The sequence below is a fragment of the Eubalaena glacialis genome, unplaced genomic scaffold (assembly GCF_028564815.1).
Source record: "Eubalaena glacialis isolate mEubGla1 unplaced genomic scaffold, mEubGla1.1.hap2.+ XY scaffold_772, whole genome shotgun sequence".
Lineage (NCBI taxonomy): Eukaryota > Metazoa > Chordata > Mammalia > Artiodactyla > Balaenidae > Eubalaena > Eubalaena glacialis.
In genome coordinates, this window is record NW_026871673.1 from 48387 (window position 1) to 62808 (window position 14422).

General features: G+C 57.9%; 2 pseudogenes; one reads left to right on the plus strand and one right to left on the minus strand.

Annotated features, from left to right (window-relative positions):
- Positions 1-3647: 3647 nt before the first annotated feature.
- On the minus strand, positions 3648-4462 carry LOC133083834 (serine/arginine-rich splicing factor 3-like; annotated as a pseudogene).
- Positions 4463-4550: 88 nt separating this feature from the next.
- On the plus strand, positions 4551-11766 carry LOC133083832 (thimet oligopeptidase-like; annotated as a pseudogene).
- The last annotated feature ends 2656 nt before the right edge of the window (positions 11767-14422 follow it).

Here is a 14422-nt window from a genome sequence, read left to right on the forward strand (position 1 = left end):
TGACCTTGGGCCCAGGGCCATTGGCACACGTTGTCATGTGGGACGTTCTTCCTTAGACTACTCCTCCCTCCCCCCTGTGTCACTGTCACTTCCTCCAGAACCTTCCTGGACTCCCCTACACAAGCCCGGGGTGTGCCCTCACCCGCCCTGGATCACCAGAATTCCAATCCCGGCCCACCCTTCCCTGCCAGGTAAAGAACTGTGCATGGTCAATAAGACCGTAGAGGTCATTGGCCATTGCTATTGCAGCTGGCATTGTTACTGTGTTTAGATAGGGTGACCAACACCCGCCCCCAGTTTGCCCAGGACCGCTCAGGTTTGAGCGCTGGAACTCTGGGGAAACCCTCAGTCCCGGGCAACCCCAGAAGGCTGGTCAGCCTGTTTAGGACAGATCTTTCACTTGATCTCCCAACCCCCGAGAGCCAGAAAGGGAATCTCCCCCCTCCTCCCACTGTAACCTTCATTCATTCATCCACTCATCCCTTTATTCAACTCCTTTATTCAGCAAGTATTTATGAAGCATCTACTACACAGCAGACACTCTTCTAGGTGCTGGGGACATAACAGCATCCCTGTCCTCAAAGAGCTCACGTTCTAGCGAGGGCAGCAAACAGTAAACTGAGAAGGTGTGATTTATTACATGGGGATGATGTCTCGGAGACCACTGCAGGGCAGGGGAGGTGGGAGAGGAAAGGGGCAGTTCTAAATGCAGGCGCTGACGGGATTGGGGCAGACCTTGCCCTGGGCCAGGCTGGTTGCTTCAACACAGCTGTCCTCGCCCAGGGCCATCCTGCCCCCGCCTCACCCAGTTCTTCCGTGATGTGTGGGGAAAATCTGTGGTTGTCACAACTGGGGGGGGGAGGGGCCCCTGGAATCAAATGGGTGCCGCCAGGGATGCTGCTAAACCCCACACAGTGCCCAGGAGGGGCCCTCAGCGGAGGATGACCCGCCCCGAATAACCCCAGTGCCGCGGGGGAGACCCTGCACTAATATGATTCAGACCCGCTGGTGCCCCCAGATTCCTGCACAGGCAGGGACTCTAACCGGGTCACCTCTGTATCCCGAGGTGACCTAGAGTGGGGCAGCCAGGAGGGCTGAGGTGAGTATCGGGGGTGAAACGACAAATCTCTGTGCCCACTCTCCCCGCCGCACCCCAGGGGCGATGGCCTCTATCTCCTCCCTGTGCAGGTAGCTTTTCCCTGAGCCATTTCTTCTTGTCAAGGTCCCTGTCGCAGGTTGGGTTCCCCGAAGATGACGTTGGGAGCAAGGATTGGAGTGCAGGTGGTTGATGTGAGACGTGCAGGAACAGATACAGCTGCCATAGGGTCCCGCAATTCCACTCCTGGGCATAGATCCGGAGAAAACTCTAATTCAAAACGATACATACACCCCTGGGATCTCCCTAGTGGTCCAGTGGTTAAGACTCCGTGCTTCCAGTGCAGGGGGCATGGGTTCCATCTCTGGTCAGGGAACTAAGATCTCACATGCCGTGTGACAAAAAACAAAGAAAGAAAGAAAGAGAGAAAGAGAAAGAGAGAGAGGGAGAGAGAGAGAGAGAGAAGGAAAGAAAGAAAAAGAAAGAAAGGAAGGAAGGAAGGAAGAAAGAAAGAAAGGAAGAAAGGAAGACAGGAAGAAAGAAAGGAAGAAAGAAAGGGAGGAAGAAAGAAAGGAAGGAAGAAAGAAAAAAAAAAGAAAGAAAAGATACATGCACCCCAATGTTCATTGCAGCACTATTTACAATAGCCAAGACATGGAAGCTACCTAAATGTCCACTGATGGATGAATGGATAAAGAAGATGTGGTACATATATACAATGGAATATTATTCAGCCATAAAAAGAATGAAATAATGCTATTTGCAACAATGTGGATGGACCTAGAGATTATCATACTAAGTGAAGTAAGTCAGAAGAGAAAGACAAATAGCCTATGATCTCACTTATATGTGAAATCTAAAATACGACACAAATGAACTCGTCTACGAAACAAAAACAGACTCACAGACATAGAGAACAGACTTGTGGTTGCCAAGGGGGAGAAAGAGTGAGGGAGGGTTGGATTGGGAGTTTGGGGTGAGCAGATGCAAACTATTAAATATAGGATGGATAAACTACAACATCCTACTGTCTAGCACAGGGAACTATATTCAATATCCTGTGATAAGCCATAATGGAAAAGAAAAAAGGTTTATTTATAGGTTCCATCCCTAACTGAGCTGGCCCATCCCCTCCCATGGTTCTAAGTGCAGCCCGAGGCTGCAGACTTCCCACCGTGCTCTTCAGCTCCAGAGCAAGCCACCTGCAAACCACCCACATCTTTCCAGGGGCTGGCAACTCTCCTTTGCTACTGATTCCAAGACACATCCAGAGAGCAAAAATGTGACCATGAAAAGAAACTCAGGCATGTTCAAATCAGGGAAATCACATTCTTATCTCTGTTCAGTACTCGCTTAATTTTAGAATAGCTTAGAGTTACAAAAAAGTTGCAAAGATCTGTACAGAGTGTCGAGTGCCGTGGACGCTGACCCAGTACCCCTATTTCCAACATGTTAGTACCTTAGTATGACATGTTTATCCAACTAAGGAACCAAGATGGATACATTGTTATTAACTAAAGTCCACACTTCATTAGAATTTCCCTAGTTTTCCCCTAACATCCTTTTTCTGTGCCAGTCTCCTCTGGGCTGGGACATTTCTCAGACGTCCCTGGGTTTTGATACCTTGAAAGTTTTGAGGAGGACTGGTCAGGTATTTTGTCCCTCAATTTGTTTGTCTGTTTGTTTTCTGATGTTTTCTTATGGTTGGTCTGGAGTTATGGGGTTTGGGGCGGAAGATCCAGACAGAGATAAAAATGCCATTCTCCTCAGGTCACATCAAGGATACACACCATCAACGGGACTTATGACAAATGATTTTACCCTTGATCACCTGGCCAGTATCGTCTTTTTTTTTTTTTTTTTTTTCTTGCTGCGTTGGGTCTTCGTTGCGTGCGGGCTTCTGTAGTTGTGGCACGGGGGCTCAGTAGTTCTGGCTCCCAGGATCTAGAGCGCAGGCTCTGTAGTTGTGGCCCACGGGCTTAGTTGATCTGCGGCACCTGGGATCTTCCCGGACCAGGGCTTGAACCTGTGTCCCCTGCATTGGCAGGCGGATTCTTTTCTTCTTTTCTTTTGCAACCAAAACTTTAATCCCAAGGATTCTCACAAAACATATTACAAATGACAGCATGAAAAAAAAAAATTCCACAGTAACTCAAAGTTCAGCTCTAAATACTCTTAATCTGGCAGGACATTGGTATCTTGATAATCTCAAATTTCCAAAAAAGATTACAAAGAGCTATGTATTCATGTACAGCAATCACAGAGGGGACTTATGACCTCACTCAAAGGTAAACTAACTTCCTTGAAACTTCTTAGATTCTAAACTCCCTGGACGACCTCTTGTCTGGTGTGAAGACTAGTGGAATTTTTAAACCTCTAATCTAGGGGAAGGGTGCGGCTTTCATTTTCACCTGCTGGCTTGTGTTCACAGCACCTTTTAAAGACTGCTTGCTTAACTACAGCTGCATACCATATCCCAGCTACGGAAAGTCTTTTCAATGTTTGCCAGTGTTGTTTCCATAATAGTAAACATCACACTTTAGGTGGGCAGGAGTTAGAGTTTTATTATCAGTCTAGGCAAGACCAAAAATTCAAAGCAAATTCAATTTTGCTTAAGGGAACATTGTAAGGTAACAATTCTTCATATTACATGCCTCATAGGACCCATTTCAAACCATAGAGAATGACACCTTTATGGGTCACTGTCCCAAGAGACAAACAAATGTGTACAACTAAAACATTTAAAAAGTGCACCAAGCTTCGGAAGTCTCAAACAAAACTTGAATTTTCTGTACATACTCCTGTCAAATGAAGTTATTGCCTGTACACCACTCCTCTTGCAAAGTGGTCTTCTATTTCCTTTCATTTGACCTAGATCGGCTAGGAGACCTAGAGAAAGATCGGGACGGCTTGTGATTTCTCTCCTGGGACAGGGATCTCTCTCTTCTCCTATATCTAGAAAGGGACCTGCTCTGGCTGACCGAGAAGGCTCTCCATCTTGGAGATGTGTGGGAGGTGGAGGACTCCTCCTCCGATAATCATCTCGAGGGCGACGACCCCAAGAAGGAGGCGGTCACGATTTCGACTTCTCTTTTCCCCATTCGACAGGTCCACTCTTACTCGGCAGCCACATAGTGTTCTCCCATCTAGTTCTCGGACAGCATCGGCTGCATCTCGGGGATCTTCACATTCAACAAGAGCGAAGCCGGGAGGGTTTTTAGCAACCCACACACTGCAGAGTGGTCCATGATAGCCTAAAGCTCGTTCCAGTTCAGCCTTGTTACCACTGTTTCCAAGATTCCCTACATAAACTTTACAGTCCAACGGACAGGAATCACGATGCAAGACCCTCGTGGCTCCTGGGTTTCACGGGCCACAGGGTGGTCCCGGGCCTCTAGAATCTGGCAGCTGAATCTGCTCGCACAAGCTGTCCTGTGGGGATGCTTTTCCCCCTATGTGTCCAGCCCGGGGCCCTGCTGTCTTGGCCCGGCCTCCCCGGTGAGAGGGTGAACCCCAGCTCCCTGGAGCAGACACTCAGAGCCCTGGTGACCGGACTCAAGGCTGACGGGGCTGGAGCGGCGGCTGGACATGTGTGGCCAGCCTGGTGGTGTTTGGCCCCCTATGCAGTTCCAGTTCCAGCTGAGAAAGAGCCTCCCTGTATCATTTTCTCCTGGTTGTGTAAGGATCCCCGGTGTCATTTGACAGAAATGTAGATGGTGTGTTCTTTCTCTCTTTTCTCCCTGCTTCCTCTCCTCCCTCTCTCCCTCCCTCTCTTTCCCTGTTCCGCTCTCCCTCTACCTCTTTCCCTCTCCCTCTCTCTCCCTCCCTCTCTCCCTGTCCCTCTTTCCCTGTTCTGCTCTCCCTCTACCTCTTTCCCTCTCCCTCTCTCTCTCTCCCTCTCTCCCTCCCTCTCTCTTTCCTCTCCCTCTCTCCCTCTCCCTCTTCCCTCTCTCCCTCTACCTCTTTCCTCTGCCTCTGTCCTCTACCTCTTCCCTCTCCCTCTTTTCTCTCCTTCTTTCCTCTCCCTCTTCCCTCTCCTCTCCCTCTGTCCCTGCCTCTCTCCCTGTGCCTGTTTCCCTGTCCTTGTTTCCGTGTTCCGCTCTGCCTCTACCTCTTTCCCTCTCCCTCTGTCCCTCCCCCTCCCTCTCCCTCCACCTCCTTCCCTCTCTGGAGAGGGAAGGAGGTGGAGGGAGAGGGAGAGAGAGCAGGAGAGGGAGGGGGAGAGGGAGAGGGAGAGAGGGATAGAGGGAGGGAAAGAAAGACAAAGACGTCTCTCCCTCCCTCCCTCTCTCCCTCTCTCCCTCCCTCTCTCCCTCTCCCTCCCTCCCTCTCCCTCTAACTCTCCCTCTCCCTCCGTCTCTCCATCTCCCTCACTCCCTCCCAGAGAGGGAGAGTCGGAGGGAGAGGCAGAGACCAGGGAGAGGGGGAGAGGGAGAGGGAGAGGGAGGGGGGAGAGAGAGAGAGAGATGTCTCTTCCTCCCTCCCTCTTCCTCTCTCCTCCTTCTCTCCCTCCCTCCCTCTATCCCTCTCCCTCCCTCCCTCTCCTCCCTTTCCCTCTCCCTCCGGCTCTCCATCTCCCTCACCCCCTCCCAGAGAGGGAGAGCCGGAGGGAGAGGCAGAGACAACGGAGAGGGAGAGAAGGAGAGGGAGAAGGAGGGGGGAGAGAGGGAGAAAGAGAGAGGTCTCTTCCTCCCTCCCTCTCCCTCTCTCCTCCTTCTCTCCTTCTCTCCCTCACCCTCTCCCTCTCCCTCCCTCCATCACTTTCCCTCCTTCTCCCTCTCCCTCTCCCTCTCTCCCTCTCTCCCTCCCAGAGACAGAGAGACAGAGGGAGAGGGAGAGGGAGAGGGAGAGGGGGGAGAGAGGGACACGGAGAGGGAGGGAGGGAGACAGAGAGGGAAGCAGGCACCCTCTCTTCTTCTCCCTCTCCCGACCTCCTTCTCCGACTCCCCCTCTCCTTCGCTCCCTCCCTCTCCTCTCCCTCTGTCTCTCCCTCTCCCTCCCTCCCTCTAGGAGAGGGAGAGGAAGGGAGGGAGAGGGAGAGAGGGAGGTGGAGGGAGAGGGAGAGGGAGAGATGTCTCGCCCTCCCTCCCTCTCCGTCCCTCGCCCTTTCCCTTCCTCTTTCCCTCTCCCTCCCTCCCTCTCCCTCCCTCCCTCCCTCTCTCTCTCCCTCCCTCCCTCTCCCTCTCCCTCCCTCTGTCTCTCCCTCTCCCTCCGTCTCTCCCTCTCCCTCTCCCTCCGTCTCTCCCTCTCCCTCACTCCCTCTCAGAGAGGGAGAGATGGAGGGAGAGGCAGAAACAAGGGAGAGGGGCACAGAGAGGGGGGAGAGATGGAGAGGGAGAGGGAAGAGGGAGAGAGGGATAGAAGAAGGAGAGAGGGAAAGGGAGGGAGGAAGAGACCTCTCTCTCTCTCCCTCTCTCCCCCCTCTCCTTCTCCCTCTCTCCCTCTCCCTTGTCTCTGCCTCTTCCTCTGTCTCTGGGAGGGAGTGAGGGAGATGGAGAGACGGAGGGAGATGGAGAGACGGAGGGAGAGGGAGAGGGAGGAGAGGGAGCGAGGGAGAGAGGGAGGGAGAGAGGGAGAGAGGGAGGGAGAGAGAGACGTCTTTGTCTTTCTTTCCCTCCCTCTATCCCTCTCTCCCTCTCCCCCTCTCTCCCTCTCCCCCTCCCTCTTCTGCTCCCTCTCCCTCTCCCCCTCCCTCCACCGCCTTGCTCCCTCCACCGCCTTCCCTCTCCAGAGAGGGAAGGCGGTGGAGGGAGCGGGAGAGGGAGAGGGAGCGGGAGAGGGAGGGGGAGAGGGAGGGAAAGAGGGAGAGGGAGAGAGGGAGGGAGAGAGGCAAAGGGAGAGATGGAGGAAGAGTGAGAGTGAGAAGCAGGGAGGTAGAGGGAGGGAGGGAAGGAGGGAGAGAGGGAGACAGAGAGGGAGAGAGGGAGAAGGGCTGATGGGGGCTCCCTCCCCCTCCCATCCTCTCCCCAGTGCTTTCTCTTTTTTCTGCTTCAACAAACACCAGGCGCCTTTTAGATCAGCCCTGAAGTCAACGTTGATGCTTGGACAGCTTGACCTCCCCGCTGCCTTCCAGCCCGGGACCACAGCTGGGAGATGAAGTCTGCGGGGCCCTGGGCGGCTGCGGCGGCGGCGGGCTGCACAGGCACCTCCTCTGACGCCCAATCTCTCCTCGTTTACGAGGCAGCCGCCAGCTCCCCTCCCTGACTCCCCAAGATTTGGGGCCTTTTTAATATGTGTCGATAATGCCATGAGCTACTATTTAACTTTTCCACGAGGACCCATCTCCCGAAATGCAGTGGTTTTCAGCCTTGGCTGCACTAGAGAACCCCCAGGGAAGGGAGAGACGTCTGTACCTCCCTCTCTCTCCCTCTCCCTCCGTATCTCCTTCTGGCTCTCTCCCTCTCCCTCTCCCTCTCCTTCTCCCTCTCCTTCTGGGGTGATGCCCGATGAGCTCAGATTCGCACATGTTCCCCCCATCCCCTCTCTGTGCCTTGCGTGGGGTCTGGGCCTTCTCAGTGTGGCCCGGGTACGGCCTTGACATTCAGACATCGGTTCCTGCAAGGACACTTGCGTTTGGTCCATACCGCGTGTGGCTGCAGTCTGTGCTTCTCCCGTTCAGCATCTTCAGTAGATGGGGGCTGTGCATGAGCCCTTCATCTTCCCCGCAGACACCACTGCTGCTTGCTCGGCCTCGCGGGTGATGTGGGGGGCACGGGGGACAGTCCTGTGTCCCCACCATCTTGGGCTGCAGACAGGCCACGTTGGTCCTGTGGTGACTGGGGGCTCCCAGGAGAACCCCACCGCAGAGCGGGAGAGGTGGCCCCAGAGAAGGTGGCGTACGCCTGGGGCCGGGCCTCACCAGCCAGCCCCGGGCCACCTGCAGCAACAGGCGTCTCGCCGTCCAGGGGCTGGGTGTTCGGGCGCCGTGGGGATGAGCTGCTGTCTGCACGGCAGCCGAGTTTGTATTGTTGAGCCCGGGGAGGCCCCTGGGTGGCTCCTGGAGAGCCTGGTCACATTTCTTCCTGCCCTTGGCCTTAGAGCTCATCACGGTTCACGCCCTTTCTGGTTCCAAAAGGACCTGTGTTCATAAAGACCACGTGTTAGGACAGCACCAAAGTGTCTAGAAATCCGGGCCAGGAGGAGGACGGAGGGGGATTGGCTGTGCCTGCCAGTGGCCTGAGAGCCCTGCCCGCCCGCAGAGACCTGGCCCGGGGCCCGTGGCGAGGGCGTGGCCCACGGTCCCCAGCGCTGGCCGTCTCTGGGTTCCAGGAGAACTGCGCGATCCTCGGGGAGCTGGTGAGGCTGCAGGCTCAGAAGTCCCGCCTGCTGGGGTTCAGCACGCGTGCCGACTCCGTGCTGGAGACGAACATGGCCAAGACCAGCCAGGTGGTGGCCACTTTCCTAGGTAACCTCGCCTCCCCGAGTCCCAGTGGGGACAGGGGTCAGGCGGACCTTGACTGGACGTGGTGCTGCCTGAGACCCCACTGTGTCAGCCCTTGGGGGTCGCCTTCCCCAACCCTTCATTCTGCCTCGAGGGGCGTGGGGTGGGTGGCGGCTGGGAGGCTGCCCCAGGGACATAGCCGAGCCTCTCCCCTCCGCCCGCAGATGAGCTGGCCCAGAAGCTGAAGCCCCTCGGGGAGCAGGAGCGGCCGTGATCCTGGAGCGAAAGAAGGCCGAGTGCCAGAGGCGGGGCCTGCACTTTGACGGGCCCATCAACGTCTAGGACCTGTGCTACTACATGAACCAGGGGGAGGAAACGCGCTACCACGTGGACCAGTACCTGCTCAATGAGTCCTTCCCCATGCAGGTGGTCACGCGCGGGCGGCTGGGCATCTCCCAGGAGCTGCTGGGGCTGACCTTCGACCTGGAGGAGGGCGCCAACATGTGTCACGAACATGTGAAGCTCTACACGGTCCGGGACGCGGCCACGGGCAAGGTCATCCATCGGCAAGTTCTACCTGGACCTCTACCCTCGGTGCATGCGGGGGGGAACCTGTCGGCCGTGGGCCGGGGCTCCTCTGTGGAAGCGGGGCCTCACCCGCGTCCCTCCCCAGGGAAGGGAAGTCCGGGCACATGGCCTGCTTTGGCCTGCAGCCGGGCTGCCTGCAGCAGGATGGGAGGCGCCAGATAGCCATCGCGGCCATGGTGGCCAACTTCACCAAGCCTACGCCCAACCCGCCCTCCCTGTTGCAGCATGATGAGCTGGAGACCTACTTCCATGAGTTCTGGCAAGTGATGCACCAGCTCCGCTCCCAGGTGGGTGCGGGCGCGGGGCTGCAGGCAGGGGGCGGGGAGGGCCCGGGCTCTCCCGTGGTCCTCAGGCAGGCCCTCGCCACGGGATTCTTCCGCTGATGTCACCCCGCACGTGGTGACGCCCTCAGTGTCAGTTTCCAGCATCAAACCCCACGCACTGGGCGCAAAAACAACTGAAGTGGATGTCCTCGAGACTCTGGAGGCTGGAAGCCGCAGATCAAGGAGTCAGGACTGGTTCCCTGCATGTTAAATACATGTATTCAAGAGTTGCCTTTAAAAAGACAAAAGAAAAGAAAGGAACGTTGCATGCAAGTCTGGTGACAGGCGGTGATGAGAACCAGAGGGTAGGCTCTGGGGCCGGGAGCGCCGCGCCCTGTGAGGCCCTGGGGCTGCTGCCAGTCTCGGTGGAGGCTCAGCAAGTCCCAGTGACTTCCCCACGGCGGGGGGGGTCCCCAGCTGAGCGTCTGGGCCCAGGACCCAGTGCTCGTTCAGTCTTCCTGCGGTCAGCCCTTCGTCCTGAGAGCGATGCTCTCACAGGCTGCACCGGAGCGCGTGGGGACACTTTACTGAGCTGTGCAGCCATCACTACTGCCCTGCTTTGGAACATTTCCCTCACCCCAAAAATGTCCCTCACGCCCTTAGTGATCATTCCCTCCCCTCCCCTGCCCCTGACAACCAGGAACCCACTCTGACACTGTGGATCTACCTGTTCTGGACGCGTCCCCTCAGTGGGGTCACACCCTGTGTGCCCTTCTGTGCCTGACTTCTCTCGCTGAGCATCGTGTTCTCAGGGTGCATCCACGTGGCAGCGAGTGTCAGGGCTTCACACCTTTGCGTGGCTGAGGGCCGGAAAAAAGACAAACGACGAGAAAGGCACGTTGCCTGCGACTCTGGTGACAGCCGGTGATGAGAACCAGAGGGAAGGCTCTGGGGCCGGGAGCACCGCGCCCTGTGAAGCCCTGGCGTTGCTGCCAGTCTCGGTGGGGCACGGGCAGCGCCATCCCCCGGAGCTGCTGGCCAACTCATCAAGTCCCGGCTGGCCAACCCCGGTGCGGTCGAGCCGAGGGAAAGGAAAGGGGCTCCCGGACCGCCCGGCTGGAAAGCGCGGCCTGCACACAGTGCCAGCCCCCCGCCTCCTTCCTCCCGCCCTCCAGGCCTCTTCAACCTGCGCCAGATCGTCCTGGCCAAGGTGGACCAGGCCCTGCACACGCAGACGCCCGTGGACCCGGCCCAGGAGAATGCCCGCCTCTGCCAGGAGATCCTCGGGGTCCCAGCCACACCAGGTAGCCAAGTGCGCGCCGGGCCCACCTTAGCAGTCGGTTGGCGGCTACTGCCCAGGTCAAGAGGATCCTCTGGTGGTGTGTGAAGGGGGACCGACTGACGGGCTCTGGCCGAGGCCCGCTGACCTCTGGCCTCTTCCTGCCTCGGTTCCTGGGCTGGTCCCTGCAGCTGTGGCCCGCGGAGTCCGAGGGTGGGGTGGGCGTATCTGCACGTGCTTTCTGGAGAGCCTGGAAGAGGCAGGAGAGGGCTTCATACCCCGGATGGAACGCGTCGACGAGCTTTGCCCGTGCGTGTCGGTGCGGAGACGCAGTTCACTCCCTCGTGAGCGCTGGAACCCGCGCTCTCCCCGTGCTGGAGGGTGAGCCCTGACTCATCCCTCGGAGCCTCGGGCAGCTGACCTTGTAAGAGTCTTAGGGGTGAACCCTCGTGAGCTTCAGCAGAAAGTCGGCAAAAATTTATTTGTGTCCCTCCACTGAGTTGCCCGCAAGGTCCCCGTTTTCTAGAAGTGTTGGGCCAATACTCCCTCTAGTGGCAGGGGACTCAGACAGGGCTGCTTTGAGGCCCCCGCTCTGGGGAAGGGGCACGGAGCGGCCAGGGGGCCGGGCAGGAGCCTCTCCGCGTGTGTCCCAGGGACCCACCTGCTTGCGACCTTCGGCCACCTGCCAGGAAGCTACGACGCCCAGTCCTATGGCTACCTGTGCAGCGAGGTGTACTCCGCGGACACGTTCCACACACGTTTCAAGCGGGAGGGCGTCCTGAGTGGCAAGGTGAGAGGCCGGCCTGCCATGCAGACCAACACGGAGGTCCTTGGCCTGGGCCTAGATGCTTGTGCCGCCCGCCTGGGCCTGCCAGGCTCTGAGGGCCCTGCCCTGGACCCCCTGCTCCCCTGCCCTTTGTTGAGTCACAGCAGAGGTGGCCACACCCACACCCTCAGTGAAGGGGGTGCTCCACCCTCCTGCAGCCCCGCCCCCTCTCCTCAGGTTGCCATGGACTACAGAAGCTGCATTCTGAGGCCAGGGGGCTCCGAGGATGCCAAGGGCATGGTGAAGCTCTTCCTGGGTTGTGACCCCACGCAGGACGCCTTCCTCCTGAGCAAAGGGCTGCAGGTTGAGGGCTGCAAGCCGCCGGCCTGCTGAAGGCACGGGGTTTTGCCCACCCAGGCGGGCCGGGTGCCTTAGCGCCCTGTCGGGGCGGGGGAGGGGCCGCGTGTCCTCCCAGCCCCTGAGTCCCTGGCGGCCGGCCTAGGCCAAAAGTCTCCACCTGCAAGTGTCTGGAGAGCCTGGCATCAAGGCTCCCCCTTGTTGCACTAATGCAATCCCTTCCTGGGGAGCTTTCCTGGTAACAAGACGGTTCTTTGAAAACGCAGCCGTTAATAAAAAGACTCTACTCCTGGTCTCTGCCTGCCGTCCCTTCCACCACAGGAGTGGCATGGGGGCCGTCACACTGGGGGGAGTTCTGACCTTGGTCGGGGATCAGCCCTGGGGCCGTGGTGACGCGTCTGGGTCACTGGGAGACGGCTGAGCTGTGGGGTAAGGTCAGACGGGGATGGTGCCCCGCACCCCGGCCGGGCAGGCTCTCCAGTGAGGGGGTGTCAGTTTCCTGACGGCCTCTCGCCCGTCACTGTTTGGCATCTCGGGGGCTGTCATTGGCTGGAGCTCGTTCTGGCGGTGGGCACAGCTGCGGGAAGCCCGGCTGTGGCTGTCCCTGTCCCCGTGTCCCGTCCTCCTGCTCACGGCCGGCCGGCTGGCTCCCTCTGGTCATCGGCAGCTGCCGAAGTCTGGACCACAGCAAGGGGCTGCCTTCCTGGGTCCTAGCGATTCTTCCCAAAGGCCTTAGGGATGTGTTTTGGTGGCAGTAGGAATTCAGAGAGGGTGCTGCACCACTGGAGCGGTAGGGTGGCTCTGGACCGTCCCGTGCGTCCTTCCCTGGCCTTTGAGCTCCTCGGGAGCCCTGCCTCCGGCCCTTCGCCCCCACAAAGGACGCCAGGCAGCGGAGCGAGGGCGCGGGCGGCGCCCCGACCTCCTCCCCGTGGCCCAGGCGGGCAGGCCGTGCCATGCTCTGTCCTCCCCTCAGCCTGCCCGCCCGTTCTCACCCGCCCTAGGCCAGTCGGTTGTGGACCAGGCTGTGGTGTCTGCCCTTCTGCAGCCCCGGCTCAGCTCCCTGCACTCACTTTGGTGCCTTCTGTGTTCTGGGCTGGTCGCAGGCCCAGAGCCGGTGGGCAGGCACCCCGTGGCCGGGAGGGCTGTTCGTGTGAATTCCCTGGGGCTTGAAAAGGAGCACAGCCGGCCTTCCATCAGGCACCTCTCGATGGCTATGGAAGGGGCGTGTCGGGGCCTGGGGGCTGCTCGTCTTCCTGTGCACCGAGCCCCCAGATGGTCCCCATGCAAAATCCAGGTGTGGCGTTGGCACCCCAGCCGTGTGCCGGGCAGTCCGTGGCGGGCGACACAGGCCTCGGGCTGGTGGGCCACAGGGTTCCTGAGCGGCAGGTCAGGACTGAGAGGGGGAGGCCTTTCCCCGGGTCCAGGGCCCAGGCTGACGCCGGCTGGAGGCCCCTCCGCTCACCGCCCGCACCCCCCAGCCCCTGCCCTCACGTGAGCCCCCAGGGCTGAGCTCAGGTGTTGGATGCCCCAGCTCCCCAGCAGCCCAGCCCGTTCCCAGTCCTCCGTGGTCACTGAAGGACTTGGAAGCAGGTTGCCCCACAGAGACTGCTGTTCTCCGAGCCCTGGGCAGGGGGCAGGGAGGATGGGCACAGGGCCCTGCAGGGGTGTGGTCACCGGGGCAGCCGGAGCAGCTCCACACAGTAAGTTAAGAGCATCTCACCAAAAACAGTGCGTTTCTCCAGCCGCCCCGGGACCTGAGCTCAGGTCCTGGGGCAGGAAGGGGCAGCAGTGCAGCTGTTAGCTGTCACTGGGGGTCGACTGTGGCCCGCTGCCACCTCTTAGATCCTCCCCCGTCCCCTTCCGGGGTTGCGACCGGGCCCCTGCCAATCCAGTTCTCACTCCTCCCCATCCCCTACGCCTGCTCCATGAAGGTGGAAGGAACACATTTTTAAGAAGGTTGGAGCCTGGGCTTCCCTGGTGGCGCAGTGGTTAAGAATCCGCCTGCCAATGCAGGGGACAAGGGTTCAAGCCCTGGTCCGGGAAGTTCCCACACGCCGCGGAGCAATGAAGCCCGTGCGCCACAACTACTGAGCCTGCGCTCTAGAGCCCAAAAGCCACAACTACTGAGTCCTCGTGCCCCAACTACTGAAGCCCGCGCGCCTAGAGCCCGTGCTCCGCAACAAGAGAAGCCACCGCAATGAGAAGCCCACGCACCGCAACGAAGAGTAGTCCCTGCTCACCGCAACTGGAGAAAGCACACACGCAGCAAGGAAGACCCAACGCAGCCAAAAATAAATAAATTAAATAAATAAATAAATTTTAAAAAATCAGATTAAATACCTATTAATGAGATTTTAAGAAATAGTCAGTTAGTTAGTTAGTTAGTTAGTTAATTGTGCCGGGTCTTAGTTGCCACAGGCCAGCTCCTTAGTTGTGGTAATGAGATATTTTATATTCTTTTTTGTTCCTGAACAAAGGCCTCAGAATCCAGTATCTATTTGATAATGCTCACAGCATAGCTCAGCACGGAATAGCCACATTGTTTTTCTTTGGCTGCTAGGTACCAAACAGCCTTTTGTACTGTTTTACCAAATGCATGTATTTAATACCTGTTTTAAAAAACATACTGAGACCTCAAAACTTGAAACTGACTAAAGTAAGATTCTCTCTGTAGTACTACTTATTTGACCAA